Genomic DNA, 17,982 nt, shown 5'->3' with positions numbered 1-17,982 from the left:
AGTTATCCGTCTTTTGTGCATAGAATTCCAGTTGAGAACATTCTAACTGTGGATATCCAGAAACTGACACGTTCATACAAACCATTCATTGCTAATAAAAGCATAATATTTGAGATATTTCTTTTTTTTTTTTTAATTACAAAAACCTTCATTTTATTTACGTCTCCCTTTCTTCGGTTTTCTTTCACTTCCAATGCTTTTAACTTTGAAAGTGCCTCCATTGTAAACTCATACGCCCATATTCCACACCGCGTAATGGAGAAAAGCGTGAACAACACATTTATTGTCTTTATCTTATTGCGAAATCCGGCCGTAAAACCATTATTTGCAAACTACATTATTTTCTCACCGTCGCTGCTTTTATTAGAGCAACTCTTTCCGATGCGCATCTCGCTCCTTTTTTCCACCCTAAGTTTTATGAAGATCTAATTCGTGTCAGGTTTCTACAAATGCTGCTGAGCAGAAATCCACTTACACATTAATCAATATCATTTCGCTTTTCCTTCGCGCGCATTCTATTCAATTGTCCACTTCATTATTCTGAGCTGAATGCGATATAGATTTCATATTTATCCGTCGATACGGGTGAAAATATTCGATAATATGAAAATATCCGTCTTTTTGAAAGATTTGTCAGACTCTTAGTGAGCATGTTGTATAAGTAGTCTTATTAGTAAACTAGACGTATACCAGCCCCATGAGAGTTTCATATATATATATATATATATATATATATATATATATATATATATATATATATATATATATACGCAGATAATCATATAATGATTAGATCACTCTGACAGACCTTAAAACATTTAAAAGATAATTGCTTAAATTAAATTTCAACATTATATATATATATATATATATAATCATATATATATATATATATATATATATATATATGATTATTTCTTAGAATAATTATCAAATACCTACAGAAACTAGTGTTGTATCCTTTCGAGAATTATCAGTGCAGTATGTCACGATTTACACCGCTCGATAGATTCAACCCAAACAACAGAAGCCATATCTGGCTTAATCAGAAAGGACCTAATCCAATGGACCACTGTTAACCCCGAGAGATACGGTTGAAATTTAAACATTTATCTTTTAAAACGTTTTATAACGTCTTCAGAGTGAGGTAATTATTATATGATTATATGCGCATATATATATATATATATATATATATATATATATATATTGTGGTTGTTTTTTCGGAAACCATTTAAAATGAGGGTTCATATTTTGTGCATTCATTCTTTTGTAGACTGTTATTCTCATCCTCATAGTTGTTGTTTAACAAAGTTTTGACCAATTAGTACTCTGGCCTGCTTGGGTAGGATTGAAACCGTTCACCTCGGAAGCATGGAGACTCTATGCCTTTATCGACTTCACGACAGGTTCCGACAAGCAGTTAAGGTTGATTTTTTTATATTATATTTTTATAATACTATGCGGTATGGACGTGACAATGTAAGACAAAATACGAACACCAAACTTGATTTCTAAAACCATAAAAAATCTAGCTTTGATCGGCATTTGGAGTCCGTGGTGCGTTGCTATATGCGATGAGTTTCTACTGTTCGGTTTGAGCATTGTCTGACGATAACAGTTTCAATAATACCCAGCAGGCCAGAGGATTAGTTGGTCAAAATATGGTGATACAACAACTATGGAAGGCTTATAACTGAGGATCCAATTACAAGACTCAGCATTCCTATCTCGCTTATTAATCATCTGACAAATGGCAGACGATGAGCTGGCCGACACGTAGTAAAATAACAACAAATACAAAAACGAGGATAACAGTCCTAAAAAAAATTACTATACAAGGTGTCTACTTTTTTTATTTTGTTGTTTTAGCTTACCCAAATGAGGCATATTACCATTAAAACATAGGGGACTACTGTGAATTCGGAACAAAATGTATAAAACCATCTTGTGATGAATTGTGCATATACATGCTTGTTCACATTACGTTTAAATTTCTGCATGATTCCACAATTAAGAAACCTGGGAGCAAGGCGCGAATTTTAGTGAGTGTTCTATTACTGGTCTTAGCAGTATACCCGCCACTTTTTTTCTTCAACTCATCCGGAACAAAGCATGTTATCACTGAAACTTAAGGCATTTCTCTAAATTAAGACCAAATTTTATAGGATTATTGAAATAAGCAGGGGTATTTTCCTTATTCTGGAAATTTTGCGGCAACTCTCTTTTTCTGTTCGTATCGATTCGCCCTGAGCTTCTTTTATGATGCGATAATTCTTGAACGCGGTACTCGTCGAACGGTTGTATTTCTGCTGTGTTTAGAAGAATGACAACACACTGATATATGAAAATATTACACTATATCTTTATTGGCGGCGACAGTTATTACTAGGGCTATGACAACTGCATATTCTTATCGTTCCTTTGACCCTCGAGTATATATCCCACACAGTTAGACACAATTAATCACCTGAGAACCATGTCAGTTTGTATAAACGCATTTAAGATATCAATGGATACAAACTCGAGAGTCAAAACAATGAAAAGAATATGCTGTTGTCATATCCATAGTTAAGACTTGTTGGTTGTTACGATGGAGATGCACGCATGTGAATTCGATATCCAAATCCTAAACCAACAACGATATCATTTTCAATTGTTATTAGATTATTCCTGATAGCTGAACCGCCCAGAATTTAATTAAATCTGTGTAACCTTTAATCGAATGAGGCCGTTCAAATATCATACATTTAACTTATCTTCTATTTGCGAGTTGATCAATCTTGTTTCTTTTCATGCAAGCCATTTGTGTCATGTTCATAACAGTTAATCAAATTAATTTTTAGTACAATTATTAATAATAACTTGCATGGATACACAGAATTTCCAGGGTCGACATGAACTTCGGTTTAGCCATAAGTGCTATACTAAGAATATTGAGCAGGTTTTCATTAATATATATCAACTGCATCGTTACCCCAACAAAAATTTCAAAAATAAAAGAACCAATGAAAACACAAAAATGTAATCCTCCCCCGAAAAAGTAGAAATACGTGACAAACTATCCACCAGATATTTCGGCAGAAGGGATACGAAGAGAAGCTATTCTCTGAATATTGGGCAGCTTTTTTATGACTATACTCCAGTTTAAGCGAGTTTCTTTTATGCTACCTCAGTCTAGAAAGATTTCTAACGGGCTGTTGCAACGAAGATAAACTGTAAACAATTCAATTTAAAAAATACCAAAGTAGAATTTGTGTTAACATAAATACACGTTTTTATGTTACAAAAAGTATGAGTTATGACTTTTTGTTTTAGTAAAAGAAAAACAAATTAGCAGTTACGATGTCAAAAAATGTGGAGAAAAAAAAAACTGGTAAAAACCCGTAAATAAAATTTTTATTTGGGTTTGTTTTAAATAAAGACCGTTGTTGAATTGGATTGTTTGTTTGTTTTTTAATACAAAATCCACTGGACCACAACGTTAATTGCGAAATCACGCAAATTATTTTATTTAAACTTATTCCAAAAATAATGCTTGACATTTTTTTTATGTCATATCTGCCGAAAAAGAAAACAAAAACAAAATAAACAACGTTCGCGTCAAGACAAAAATAACTCAATCCGGCTTATAAGAAATCGATGTCTGTAAAAAGAAATTAAATTAAATATGTTATCAATATAAATCAAATTTAAATAATAAACTTAGAACACGTAAAACAATTCTCTCACTATAAACAACAACTAACACACCGCTATTTAATAAAATCGATTTCCCTTAATGTAATATGCAAATGACGTCACCTCTTAATTTTATATTTTGCAAGAATTATACTAGATATAGGAATAAATGAAACATTAAAATAATGGACCTTTTGTATATGTTAATCAAATCGCGAACAAACAAACAAATAAACAAATAAAGAAACAAACAGTCAGGAATACGAATTTATATATATGGATAATGATAATTATTTTATGTTATTGTTTATTTTTTGCATTTGTCATCAGGTGCCCGATACATTCATACTCTCTTCTTATTACACACGACACAGGTATTAAACATGCTGTAGGTTTGTAATATTTATTTCAATACGTTTTTGTTCATTGGATAAATATATTGATTCTTTGTCATTTTCCGCCAGATACAGGTGTCTGTAAAAATAATTTCGGTATATACAGCCTAGATATCCCAGCAGAAGATCCTGTTTACCGAAACTCATGTTGGTCAAAAACTTGTAATCATAGGTTATTTCGTCCGTCGGAATTTAACTCGGGTAAAGTGACAACCGACTTTGATTTTTTTTTTAAAGCCTGCATCGTTCTTCCGCATGAATCGTGATATAAGCCATGCTCTGGGAAGTTTTATTTAGTATTTTACTTCACTGCGATTCTTCTTGAGCTTTACAAAAATCAAAATTGATTGAGATATTTTTTCACATTCACAAACCCAGGCGTAGAATAAGACCATCAGTCGTTTGAATGTGAGTCTTACAAGATTTCCCAAAGTCATACTAAATGTGTTTAATTATTGGTTTTTATAGCAGTTTAGAAAAACATGCATCATTGGAGAATGTCATACGGCGCACATTTAAAAGTGTAATTATATATATATATATATATATATATATATATATATATATATATATATATATACTAGCAAAACATGAACCCTCTTTCTTCAAGAAATAAACGTGTAATATAATGCCTATTTTCAAATGATTTCAATCAGCACATGACAGATTTAGAATGATTGATGTGATATTAGCAAGGATACGAATTGGTCGTATTCAATTAAGCCAATCATATCTCGTGAAGTACAGATAACCACAAAATGGAATATGTACTCATTGCTTGTAAAGCTCTCCACCAAACTAAGCACAAATACTATCGATACATCCAATTATTTATAAAACACAAGCCTATAAAAGAAAATATAACAATTTTTAAAAAATCCTTACTCACTTCCGAAAATCTTTTACCACTGCAAATTAAAAAAAAACAACTACACATTACTACTAAATTTAGAAAAAGAACCCATTACTACGGCAAATAATTTATATTTAATCTTCGATGGCATTTAACAACGTATAATATGCCATGCATAAACACTGTATCGCTTTATTGCAGGTCAACATTGTTTTTAATTTTGAGATTGCTATGAAACGCAGAGAAGTGACATTTGGTACAGTGGAAGCGCATAGCATGGTGCCGTATTTCCCTGATTTTTGTAGAAATTGAGACTGTACTGCATGTGGATGACTATAATATTCCCTATCTCGGGTTGAGCATATTAGGAAGTGATATACAAATTACCAATAGCGTATTAAGCGATGCTCTTTGTGTAAATTAGCATTTAGGCATTCAGACGATATCAAAACATTGTTAATAAACTGCAGCAGTTGAATAAGGCAACGGTCAGAAGTTCCGACTGTCGTTTGTGCGGTCGGGTTTCGATGCTCGCTTGAGGTAGTCGCTTGTCTCGCCACACTGATACGCTGTTATACAGCGAAACAGTGTTGTATGTGGATGATTATGTATATATATATATATATATATATATATATATATATACTTCTATTTACTATTATATTACAGGAACTTTATCTGTGTGTTTGTCTATCTGTAAGTCTGTGTGTCTGTGAGTTCGTTTCGTATGAACTCGAAAACGTCTGAGTCGAGTTTTATGAAATATCACACGAAGTTACCAGTGTTCTTAGATAAGTTTTTTGTCGGAATGTCTTCGATAAGTATCGGTAATCAATTATTGAAATGATGCGATGAAACAGTTAGCTTTTATCTAAGATTACATTCTGTACAGCCTAACATAACAACTGCATTTAAGAAGTTTCACTACTACATATACCGAAAGACTTAACGGCAAGTTCTTTGATATGACAGGACCACTTTCGAAATGACTGTTTCCGTTTAAAGTACAATTTCACAATGTTATTTGACATATTTTTTTTATTTTAAACTTAATTTTAAGCAATTATCATCACAAAACTAGCAATATAAATCAATAAATATATGACAAAAGCGGGTTCGAAATTAATTTTATTGTTTAGAGTACGACTGCAGCATTAGACTTGACTTTTGCATTAAAGTCAAGTCATTATGTATGAACAAAATTATAAAACTACCAGTAGGTTCTCTACAGTGCAATATAAACCAAAATATAGTGTAAACTGAGTAACTGTGCGACGCACGTTAAGCTGTCCACGTACATCGCGATTAATCCCTAATCAGAGCAATAACTCAATCGATTCGACTGAAAAATGTGCTGTTTCATCGATTTCGATGACAATAAAAAAAAAACATTTGTTGATCCCTATTCAATCCCTGGAAACATCGGTCACCCTGCAAGTATATATATATATATATATATATATATATATATATATATATATATATATATATATATATATATATATATACATAAAATACAAGTTATGGAAATAATATTCCAACATAATGGATAGATAGAAAAGGAACGAAGCAAAATTATATGTTTGTTAATATTTCATCTTTATGTCAGGACTTCCTTGAGATGATCTATTTGATGAAAAAGGATACCAATACTCGAAGAAGTATATCTCTCATAAGTATATATTATAAATATTGTACTGATATTATATTACTTCAAATCAATCATCTCGAGGAAGTCTTTAAAAGTTTATAGATATTTCATTTTGGTTTCTTTCTTTTTTATCTCTGTCTTTCTCTCCCTCTCTCTCTCTTTCTCTCTCTCTCTCTCTCTCTCTCTCTCTCTCTCTCTCTCTCTCTATATATATATATATATATATATATGTATATATATATATATAATATGCGTATGCATACATAAACATGTATCAGTAAGTTCATAGGTTTGATAGATTGACATTTAAAAATTTGCTGGGGCGCAATTCTTAATGTTTTTACAAGGGCTCTGAAAGCAGCATATTCTTTTCATTGTTTTGGCTCTCGAGTGTGTAACTGTTGATATCTTATATGCTTTTATATAGAACTAGCTAGGGGTACCCGGCGTTGCCCGGGTGTTTGGGGGGTGTTAAAAAAAGTAAGTATGAGGATCGAACCCGAACCGTTGAGGCAAAGTTGTGAAAAAAAACAAAAAAAACGTGCGACGTTAACCATTGCCACACCACATGCTTACGGAAACACGTTTGGATTTATTTAATTAGTTGGATTTAGCAGGTGCTCGTTTTAATGAGTTAATGAGGTCAGTTTGACTGCGGGATTTCATTTACCGCTGAACGCTTTTTTCCTCGCCCCCAAGATGTTATAGGAAAAAGACTAACGCACATGCGGCGTGCGACAAATATTGAATATTTATCTTCCCAAAATCGTGCAAATTAAATAGACAGGCCAGTTTCATTGTTAACTGTGAGATATTACCAGTTATATGTGACATAAAAAGTTTTAAAAAGTTGTAACGCGACCGACCGCTTCTCTGAAAGAAGCCTTTTGTAGACACACAGAAAAAGCGAACACACACACATACATACATACATTTTTGCTTTTATATTTATAGATGATGTGGTTGTCAGTTGATTATCTGTGTCTGTGTCGGATATATACTCGACTGTCAAAACAATGAAAATAATATTCTGCTGTCATAGCCCTAGTTATTACACCTTAATAAATTCTTAAATTTGTAAATACCTCTGAATCTTAATGCAGCGTAGTTGATACGGAGTTGAACTGAAGACGAAAGTTTGCTCCGAAACTATTCGTTCCATGCCACACATTTTACGATAAACTTTTGGAAACATTCATATAATCTCACCTAAAAGTATCTCTACAGAGACATGGGGAAACTCGTGTGGATAAGCGAATCAAACTGGTCAAATGTCTCACTATTTATTGTGTTTACGTGGACAGTTTCTAGTGAATTATATACGAAACAGATAGACTGTCATTTAAATCAAACAAAACATACTTTTATCAAACCAATTATTGAGTATAAAACGATAACTTTTGCATATCAGTCTGTATCATAACATTCTTAATTCCGTTCTGTTTTTATGAATCTAGCAGAATAAATATTGTCAAATTAAAGAAAGAAGTATACAGAGTCTCTCAGTGTAATTAGTCGAATGACTATCGATAATGGGTCACCGGTTTTAAAAACCAAAATTCTCGTACCAAACCTCTTTGATATGTGCCCCGCTCATCAAGACTAAGGCCATTCGAAAATATAGATACACTAACGGCCCGCACGACGTTGCTCGGCCAGAAAATACTCGAAAATGTCATATTTTCACATGCAGAAGTTTTAATTATTATTAACACAAATAACCTAGGTTTCAACGTAACGTTAACTCCCTTTAAAAATGAAGTACAAAACAAAACAAAACAAAAAAAACTCAAAAGAAACTGAGACATGTGAGACTGTATTATGTTTTTTTCCTAACAATTTCACTTCTTGTAATAAAAAATACTCGAGCTGTGATCGAAACCAAAACCTACAGACAGTGAGACAAATACGATAAACTTAGGTCAGATTGACCCGACTTTAAAATAAGTAATCTGTCATAGTAACGACACACACGTGCGTATTAGTGAAACAGTTGACAAGCAGATAAAAGTTTGATTTCTAATAGACGCACCAATGTTTCAATTTTAATCGCTTAGCAGCCCCTTTTCCGTGCTAAACTGGTGAAATGGTTTTCCAAGTGTTTGAATACCCTATATATCAAATCTAAAGTCTGTAGATAAAGAATTTGTTGAATATGTATGTTAAGAATTGTAGTTAAACACATTGTGATTAATATATATCTCTCTCTCTCTCTCTCTCTCTATATATATATATATATATATACGTTTTATTTATTTGTATATAAATATATACATATATATATATACGTTTAATTTTTTATTACCGTATCTTTCTGTTAAGTTACATTATTGTTTCAGCTACCCGGCCGTTTTTTTTGGCCGTCTGTAGCTTCCTCAGACTTTTACAGAAAGATACGGTAATGCAAAATCAAACGCATATTTGCTTACAACAGTATTGACCACTTTCTTCAGTTTTTATTAATTACCATTTCCACCATATATATATATATATATATATATATATATATATATATATATATATATATATATATATATATGAGCAAACAGTTAATAAAATATGTTAAAAAACACTTGAATTGAGTTAAAAACATATTTAATATGAAAAGGAGACATTAGATAAATGGATAGTCCTTAATCCGTGGAGTTTCGAAGAAATACTTTCCTTCTCTTTATTTTGCTAATTCCTACCCTCTGATGAGAAGGAAAGTATTTCTTCGAAACTCCGCGGATTAAGGACTATCCATTTATTTAATGTTTCCTTTTCAGATTAAATATGTTTTTAACTCATTTCAAAGTGTTTTATTAACTGTTTGCTCATATTATAAGTTCTATTTCCTATTTGGTTTTATCGAGCTTTTATATCTGGCTGAGATAATTTTATAAATATTAATTCTTTAATATTCATAATTTAATTTAATTTTACCATCTTGGATCATTTTGGTAATTTCAATTGTAATTTTAATTTTATATATATATATATATATATATATATATATATATATATATATATATATATATATATATATATATATATATACTAGATGAATTGTATCGATTTTTACCTATTTCGTAGTAATATGAATTACTTCAAAGAAAAAAAATAATTGAATTAACACAAAAAATCATTTTCTTATTTCGATTTATTAAATCAAGTAAAAATTCAATTATTTTACTAGATTACTAAAGTAAAAAAAAACACTGGTTATTTTACAACTGATTTTATTTTTGGCGACGAAAGGATAAAGCAGATAATTATGCAACAAAAATGAAATAAGTCTATGAAAAGCTTTTATGGTAAATATAAATTAAAAATTAAAATCATTTTTATTGTGTTACTTTAATTTCAGTTAATAAATTAAATTATTTACAATTTAATAAACAAAAATATCGTATTTTCTTTTATTTGAGTTTAACATAATTCATATTGATATAAATTATAAGACACAATTAATACCGAAAAAAATATTCATACAGCAATAAAATTGAATTAAAACAAAAAAACATGTGGATGTTTGTGCATCTATGTAACTGCGCTAATTTTTAAAATTTATTAAATTAAATTAATTGTTTAAATTCGTAGTGATAGTCTTTCTTTTTTATTTTTACATATTTTATAGTGATATAAATTACTGCAGAGTAAAATAATGAAATGAGCACAAACATCTTTTACTTATTTTGATTTATTTTATCAAGTAAAAAACAATTATTTTACTAGATTGCTTAAGTAAAAAAACAACGTGATTTTAAAGCTGCCATTTTTTTTGGTTAGGAGGTGGTAAAGCAAATAATTATTCCCCTAAAATTTAATAAATCCATAAAATTTTTAAAAACTTCACATTAATATCTGTTTATGTTGTGGTGGCACCCACTCATTTACATATGTGGATAATATTACACATAAATAGCAAGACTCGGTTAGTCTGAGTGTGTGTTAACCAGAAGCCACCAAAGGCCGAGCCGAGAGAAGACATGTTCTCCAGCCAAGACTCTCTTACTTGACAACCATTATGTAATATACTGTAAATATACTTTTCCTAATACACTTCTTATTGATCTACCTTTGTTTGTTGACACTTCATTTGTATTGCCTTATACCTTATTTGGTTCAACCTGCAAACATAACAGTTGGCGACAAAGATGAACGTCAAACGTAACAGTTGCAGACGAGGATGAACGTCAAATATAACAGTTTGACTAATAAATGGAAAGAACTCACTAAAAAAGTACAACGCAAGTGTTGACCTTTCTAAGGAATACAAGTTTTGACGAACAAAATAGTCATAAAAACGGATTTCATGCTAAAGAGAAGTCGACTCAAGCGGAAAAAATTAGTAATTCAGCGAACATTGGAAAGCGGTAAAATATTTTCCTCGCGGAAGTACAACACTAAAAGAAAGAAACAGTTGTTTCCCAAGTTCCAAGAACAAAAACTGCATTCAGGTTAAAAAAAAGTAAGTAACCTCGATTAATAGTATTTTATTTACTAAAATATTAGTCGAAAAAAAAGACAAACCAAAACCTCTAATGGCAGTCTAAAAAAAAAAAACTGGAACGTGGCAAAAGCGGAAATTTACCCATTTCTCTTGGAATCCATCTTGAAAAAAACCCAACAAACTGTAAAAGTTATTTTTTTTTTTGTTGTTGTAAAACGACAAACAGATTCGTATTACTAAATTACGAAGAGCAAACGTACAAGAAAGTAACATACGTAAAACAAAGTGGATTTCCTAATTGCTGTTCTCCGTTAGCAAAACATCAACTAAAGACTTTTTAGTACACCAATTTTTTTTTTCTCTTCGGTATTAAAAAATACCACAGTTAAACTAAAATCAAGGAAATAATTTTTTAAAACTGAAGTTGTTACTGGATAACGGATATAAGACAGTAAAACGTCACGTAAGAAAAAAAAAACAAAAGAAAGAATCCATGTAGTCCATACGTTTTATTTTTTGCAATTGTGACTCGAGTTGAAAAATGTTCTTTTTTTTTGTGGAAAAAGTTGTACTTAAGTTCTGCTGTTACTTATTAGGAAGTGCCTAAAACGGAAAAGTCAATCGTATTTGGTGGTTTCAGTAAAAGGCTCAGTTTTTTTAAATTTTTATTTTGGGGTTGGGGGAGCTTGACTCGCTAGCGAAGTGAAAAAATATTATTCGAGCAGCAATATTATTATTTATTGAAAACAGGAACTCTGAACAATTTTTGTTGTAACACAAGCCATTTTAAAATTTAGAATACACTAAAAAATTGAAGATTTATCTAGAATGTTAATGCAATTTTTGCAGACGCAACAACAGGCACACGCCGAGCGAGATGAACGAAGAGATGAGAAATTATTGAAATGGCAACTGGAACAAGAAGAAAGGCAGAAGAAATTATAATTTGAACGAGAAGAAAGGCAGAAGAAATTACAATTTGAACATGAAGAAAGGCAAAATGAACGTTTTGCTAAAACACTGGAACTACTAAAGAATAATCGAAAAAATGTCGACAGTGCTAATTTCTCCTATACAACTATTTTTAATACTATGGACACATTTAATTATGTGCCGGAGGAAGAACATAATTTTAAAGCATACTATACAAGATACGTAGATGTCTTTCAATTGGACTGCAAAAGTTGGCCAAATAACCAGAAAGTAAGCCTCTTACTCAGAAAGTTGGGTGTAGCAGAACACAGTAAATTCATAGATTACATATTACCTAAAAAAAACTGCGGAATTAGATTTCATGGAAGCTGTAAAATTACTAAAATAATTATTTAATCTGAATATATCTCTTTTTCATAAGAGATGGTTGTGTATGAATCTAAGGAAGATAGACAACCAAGATTATTTGACATACGCATCAGTTGTCAATAAAAACTGTGATAATTTTAAGCTAGCAGAACTAACAGTAGAAGATTTCAAATGCCTAATCTTCGCACAAGGGTTAGTTTCCACGAAAAATGCAGATTTACGCAGACGAGTGCTGTCTAAGCTGGAATCTGAGTAAGATTTAACACTTCAGAAATTAGCAGAGGATTGTGAAAGGGCCATTATACTAAAAAGGATTTAAAAAAAGATAGAAGTATCCGGAATGGAATATGTAAGAAAGGTTAGACAACTATAAACACCAACCAATCACTATACAAATAAAAGCAGTCAAAACGGAACGAGATATTCCAAATATAATAATTATAATTATAGTAAAGAATATAACAAGTCTCTCCCTAGATATAACTGTAAGAGATGCGCAGAAAGACATTGGGAATCATTGGGAAGGTTACCCTTCTAAGAAGAAAAATGCTACATTTGCAAGAAAGTCGGACACAAAAGCGAATGTTGCAGATATAAACATTTCACCAGAAAGAGAGTACAGCAAACAAAATCAAATGAAAAATTAGACAAAAATCGGCGAAAATACATAAAAGTGGAAATATTTAAAACGCCAATAAAATTACAACTGGATTCAGTATCTGATATTCCTATAATAAACTTGAATACATGGAAAAAGTTGGGTAAACCAACAATGATGAAAACAAGTAAATCAGCTCGGACGGTAACTGGTGGTGAGATAAAATTTTAAGGAGAAGTTATCCTTCCGATAAAATTAAAAGGGATTACGAATACATTAAAAATGTTCGTATTGAAAAATAGCGAAAATCTGTTTGGAATAGATTTGATTGAGAAATGTGGACTGTGGGATAAGCCAATCAATACATTCTGTAAACAAATAGAATTTACTACTCCAACAACAGAAAATATAAAAGAGGACTTTAAAAAAGTATTCCCTGATGTATTTATGACTAAATTAGGTCGTTGCAATAAATTTAAGGCCTCGTTTGTACTTAAAGAAAACACCAGCCCGATTTTTACAAAAAAAAACGAAACGTTCCGTTCGCTGGGTTGGAAAAGATTAATAAAGAATTAGACAGATCGGAGCAGACATGGTTACTATCAAAAATAGAACACAGCGACTGGGCAGCCTCAACCATATATGTAAAGAAAAAGAATGATGACATCAGAGTATGCGCAGACTTTTAGACAGGTCGAAACTCCATATTACAAGATTACCATTACCCTCTACCAAGCCCAGAGGAAATATTCACAAAGTTGAATGGTGCTAATATCTTCTCCAAGACAGACTTGAGCGACTCGTATTTACAAATACCGGTTGAGGAGAATTGCTCAAAAATACTATGCATCAACACGCATAAGGGATTGTAAAAATACAACCGGTTGTCCTTTGGCATCAGGAGTAGCGCCTGCCATCTTTCAGCAAGCGATGTACACCATGCTAAGTGGTATTGAGTGCGCATGTACGTACCTGGACGACATTGTTATCAGGAGCAAATCCCCAGAAGAACATAAGGAGCATTTAAAACAAGTATTCACTCAAATACAAGAATTCGGGTTTAAAGTAAAAGAAAATAAATGCGACTTTTGTATGAGCGAAATGAAGTATCTTGGCCATATAATGAATAAACATGGACGACGTCCAGACCTAGAAAGATCTGCGGCAATAAAAAACCTGCCAGCACCTAATAACGTAACAACTTTGCAGAGTTTCTTAGGACTCGCAAATTATTACCAATCGTTTATTGAAGGGATGCATAATTTGCGAGTTTCCTTAAATGAGCTGCTAAAAAAGGACACACCTTGGAACTGGACGCAAGAATGTCAAACCACTTTTGACAAAATAAAGAGCGCACTAACATCTGAATTAATACTTACTCACTATGACACAAAATTAAATATAGTCGTCGCTAGTGACGCTAGTTCCTACGGCATAGGAGCATGAATTCAACATATCATGCCTAATGGATCTAGACAGCCGATAGCTCACGCTTCGAGAACGCTGCTGCCAGCAGAGAAGGCGCATTCACAGATTGAAAAAGAAGCGTTGAGTATAATCTTTGCCGTGACTAATTTCCACCGATATTTATATGATAGACATTTCATACTTGAAACCGACCATAAACCATTAGTCACAATCTACGGATCAAAAAAAGAATTGCCTGTATACACCGCAAATGGATTGCTGCGCTGGGGTACGATCCTACTGAATTACCATTTCCAGCTACAACATCGAAAAAGATTTGCCATACGGATAGACTTTCAAGATTGATACCACAGAAACATAATTTGGAAGAATCAGTGATTGCAGTGAAAACTATGGTAGTAAACATCATTAAAGAACTACCGGTAACATTGTCGGACATTAAAAGAGAAGCCGATAAAGATGAATACATAAATGATATAAAAGAAAAAATTATAAATAACAAAAAGGTTCAGGAATTTTTTTTTCATATGAAACGATGTGTTATTATACAGCGAGAGAGTAGTAATACTTAAAACGTTGCAGAAGAGGATTTTGAGAGACTTCCACACAGGACATCCGGGGATAAATCGGATGAAATCTCACATGAGAAGCTACATATACTGGCGTAACATGGACATCGACATAGCTATAACAATAAATAGATGTAAAGGATGCCAGTTAGCGGCAAAATCCCCACCTATTGTACACAAACCTTGTCCGAAAACCGACCACCCATGGTTGAGAATCCACATGGACTTCGCTGGTCCAGTGGGAGAACATTACTACTTAATTGTTGTAGATAGTTATACAAAATGGCCTTAGGTAATACGTTGCAGGAATCCAACAACGAACAACTCAATAGAATTCCTACAGGAGTTATTTGCACGATTTGGTGTACCAGAGACATTGGTCACTGACAATGGAACTCAATTAACATCCACAGACTTTAAGGAATGTTGTGACACGTTCCAAGTAAAGCATATCACTACTCCTCCGTACCATCCAATATCGAACGGCCTCGCGGAGAGCTTCGTGAACACGTTCAAATGAGCGTTGAAAAAATCCATTGGGATACCAACGGAAAAAAGATTTGCAACAATTTTTGCAAATATATAGGATAACACCGCACCATTATACACCGTTAAACATATCACCAGCTGATTTAATGTTTGACAAAAAGGTGAAATCAGCGTTTGATAAACTATTGCCAAGATAGGCAATTGTCCGAAACACTACACGCATGATAAGAAAGAAATATAACTCGGGAGATCGAGTATATTTCAAGTGCTACAGGACTCACACCTCTTGATGGGAATGTGGAGTAGTGGATAAATGCATTAGTGATTGTACATACATGATTAAAGGTCCACAAAATATACATAAAAGGCACCTGAACCAAATAAAAAACGCCACATTCCAGATGGTGATTATACAACAGCAGTCGAAGAGGAGGAAACCATGGACATCATATACGAATCCTTTAATTTGGAACCGCCTCAATATACACCTGAGCCCCGAAGATCCGGTAGAAAAAGAAAGTTTAATGAACACTTCATGTTAAATCCCAAGAGAAAAAAACATATTGAAATCTGTGTGACTTCAAATCTTGGGAGGAGGGTGTTGTGGTGGCACCCACTCATTTACATATGTGGATAATATTACACATAAATAGCAAGACTCGGTTAGTCTGAGTGTGTGTTAACCAGAAGCCAACGAAGGCCGAGCCGAGAGCAGATATGTTCTCCAGCCAAGACTCTCTTACTTGACAAACATTATGTAAATATACTGTAAATATACTTTTTCTGATACACTTCTTATTGATCTACCTTTGTTTGTTGAGCCTTCATTTGTATTGCCTTATCCGTTATTTGGTTCAACCTTCAAACATAACAGTTGCCGACTAATATGATCGTCAAACATAACAGTTTACTTTGTGACTTTAATTTCAATGAATAAATGAAACAATTATTAGTTACACAATATGAACATTTACTGTCAAAATAGAAGCAGTAGGAGGAGTAAATAAGTTGAAAATTGTAAAATAGAAAATTATTAAAGCAGACGACACTGAATAAGGAATCATTCTTACACCCTATCTTAAAGCGAACAACTAAACCTTCCGATTGGATTCAAACATGATACAAATGCATATGCATATGCATGTATATATATATATATATATATATATATATATATATATATATATATATATATATATATACTAAATAGTAAGTTTGCAATATTATATGTTTTTGGGCTGGTGACTTTCCAAACATTTTCACTGAAAACGACACTACATTTTTAATAATCAAATCAGTTTATTTGATTCTGATTCCTGTGACTGTTTTTAAAATCTTATTTTGACTACGAATGTCTTTAATTAAAATTATAAATAAAAACTTAGATGCAACAAACTTGAAGGTTTTCATCATTTCACAGAATTTATGTAAATTTAAGAATGCTAATGTTACTTTCTGATATTTGTTTATTGCTGAGTTATTATTTCAAAGTTATATTAAACTGGACACATTAGATATTAGTACTATATAAATATTCAAGTACACATAATATAAATATTCAAGTACACATTATGTAAATATTCAAGTACACACCATATAAATACTCAAGTACACATTATATAAATATTCAAGTACACACTATATAAATATTCAAGTACACACTATATAAATATTCAAGTACACGCAACTTGATTAGATTTTTATATTTAAGTTGTATTATTCATAAACCCGTTTTATAATCATTGGCTTTCAAATATTTGTCTTAATTTACAATTTGTGACTATCTCTACAACCTTTATTCATATCTAAGAGCGTAATAAAATCTAGCTTTGTATGCTGTGATGCCTCAAACATATTTAATTTACTTTAAATAGCAAATGAAAAACATGCAAGTTTATTAACATCTGTTAATTTATGAATTTATTGTTTATTTAATTCAGAAATTATATTTGCTAAATTGATTATATATTTTTTTCAGTTGATATTACTATAAATATGATCAAAATGAAAATATAATGTATTTTTTGCATTGGATTTCTATACTATACGAAATAAGTGAATACAAACAAAAATGATGTTGAATAACCAAAACAGATTTCACAAAATGATATTATTATTATATCGTATTAACATTTAGAAATTCACTCACCTTAGTAACTAAAAGAGCATCTCTTTAAAAAAAAATATCATGGATCGAAGAATGGGAACATCCGTGCAAATATGCGAACTTATTGGCAAGAGATCAGGGGAGAACAAAGGCAACGTGTCAGAGAAAGGGAGGACCGTCAGAGTCAATTGAAAAGAAGTAACATAAACAGTAACATAATACATATTTAGAGCAAAAACAATAACGATTTCAAAACAGAATGGAAAGCGATAGAGAGAGATAACAGATGTCAACAGATGCAATGAATACGCCAAATACGACTTATACCAACACCGTGTTAGAACCACTTAATATCGGTCAAATGGATATATGATGTGTCTACTGTTTAGCATTAAGAGTTAGAAATGAGAAAGATTAGAAATAAAAAATCTAAATTTGCCGTAATGGTAAGGTACATTTACAAGCATTCCTAGC

Source organism: Euprymna scolopes, chromosome 28 (assembly GCF_053919585.1).
Source record: "Euprymna scolopes isolate OS-2025 chromosome 28, ASM5391958v1, whole genome shotgun sequence".
Lineage (NCBI taxonomy): Eukaryota > Metazoa > Mollusca > Cephalopoda > Sepiida > Sepiolidae > Euprymna > Euprymna scolopes.
Note: the sequence above shows the minus strand (reverse complement) of the source record.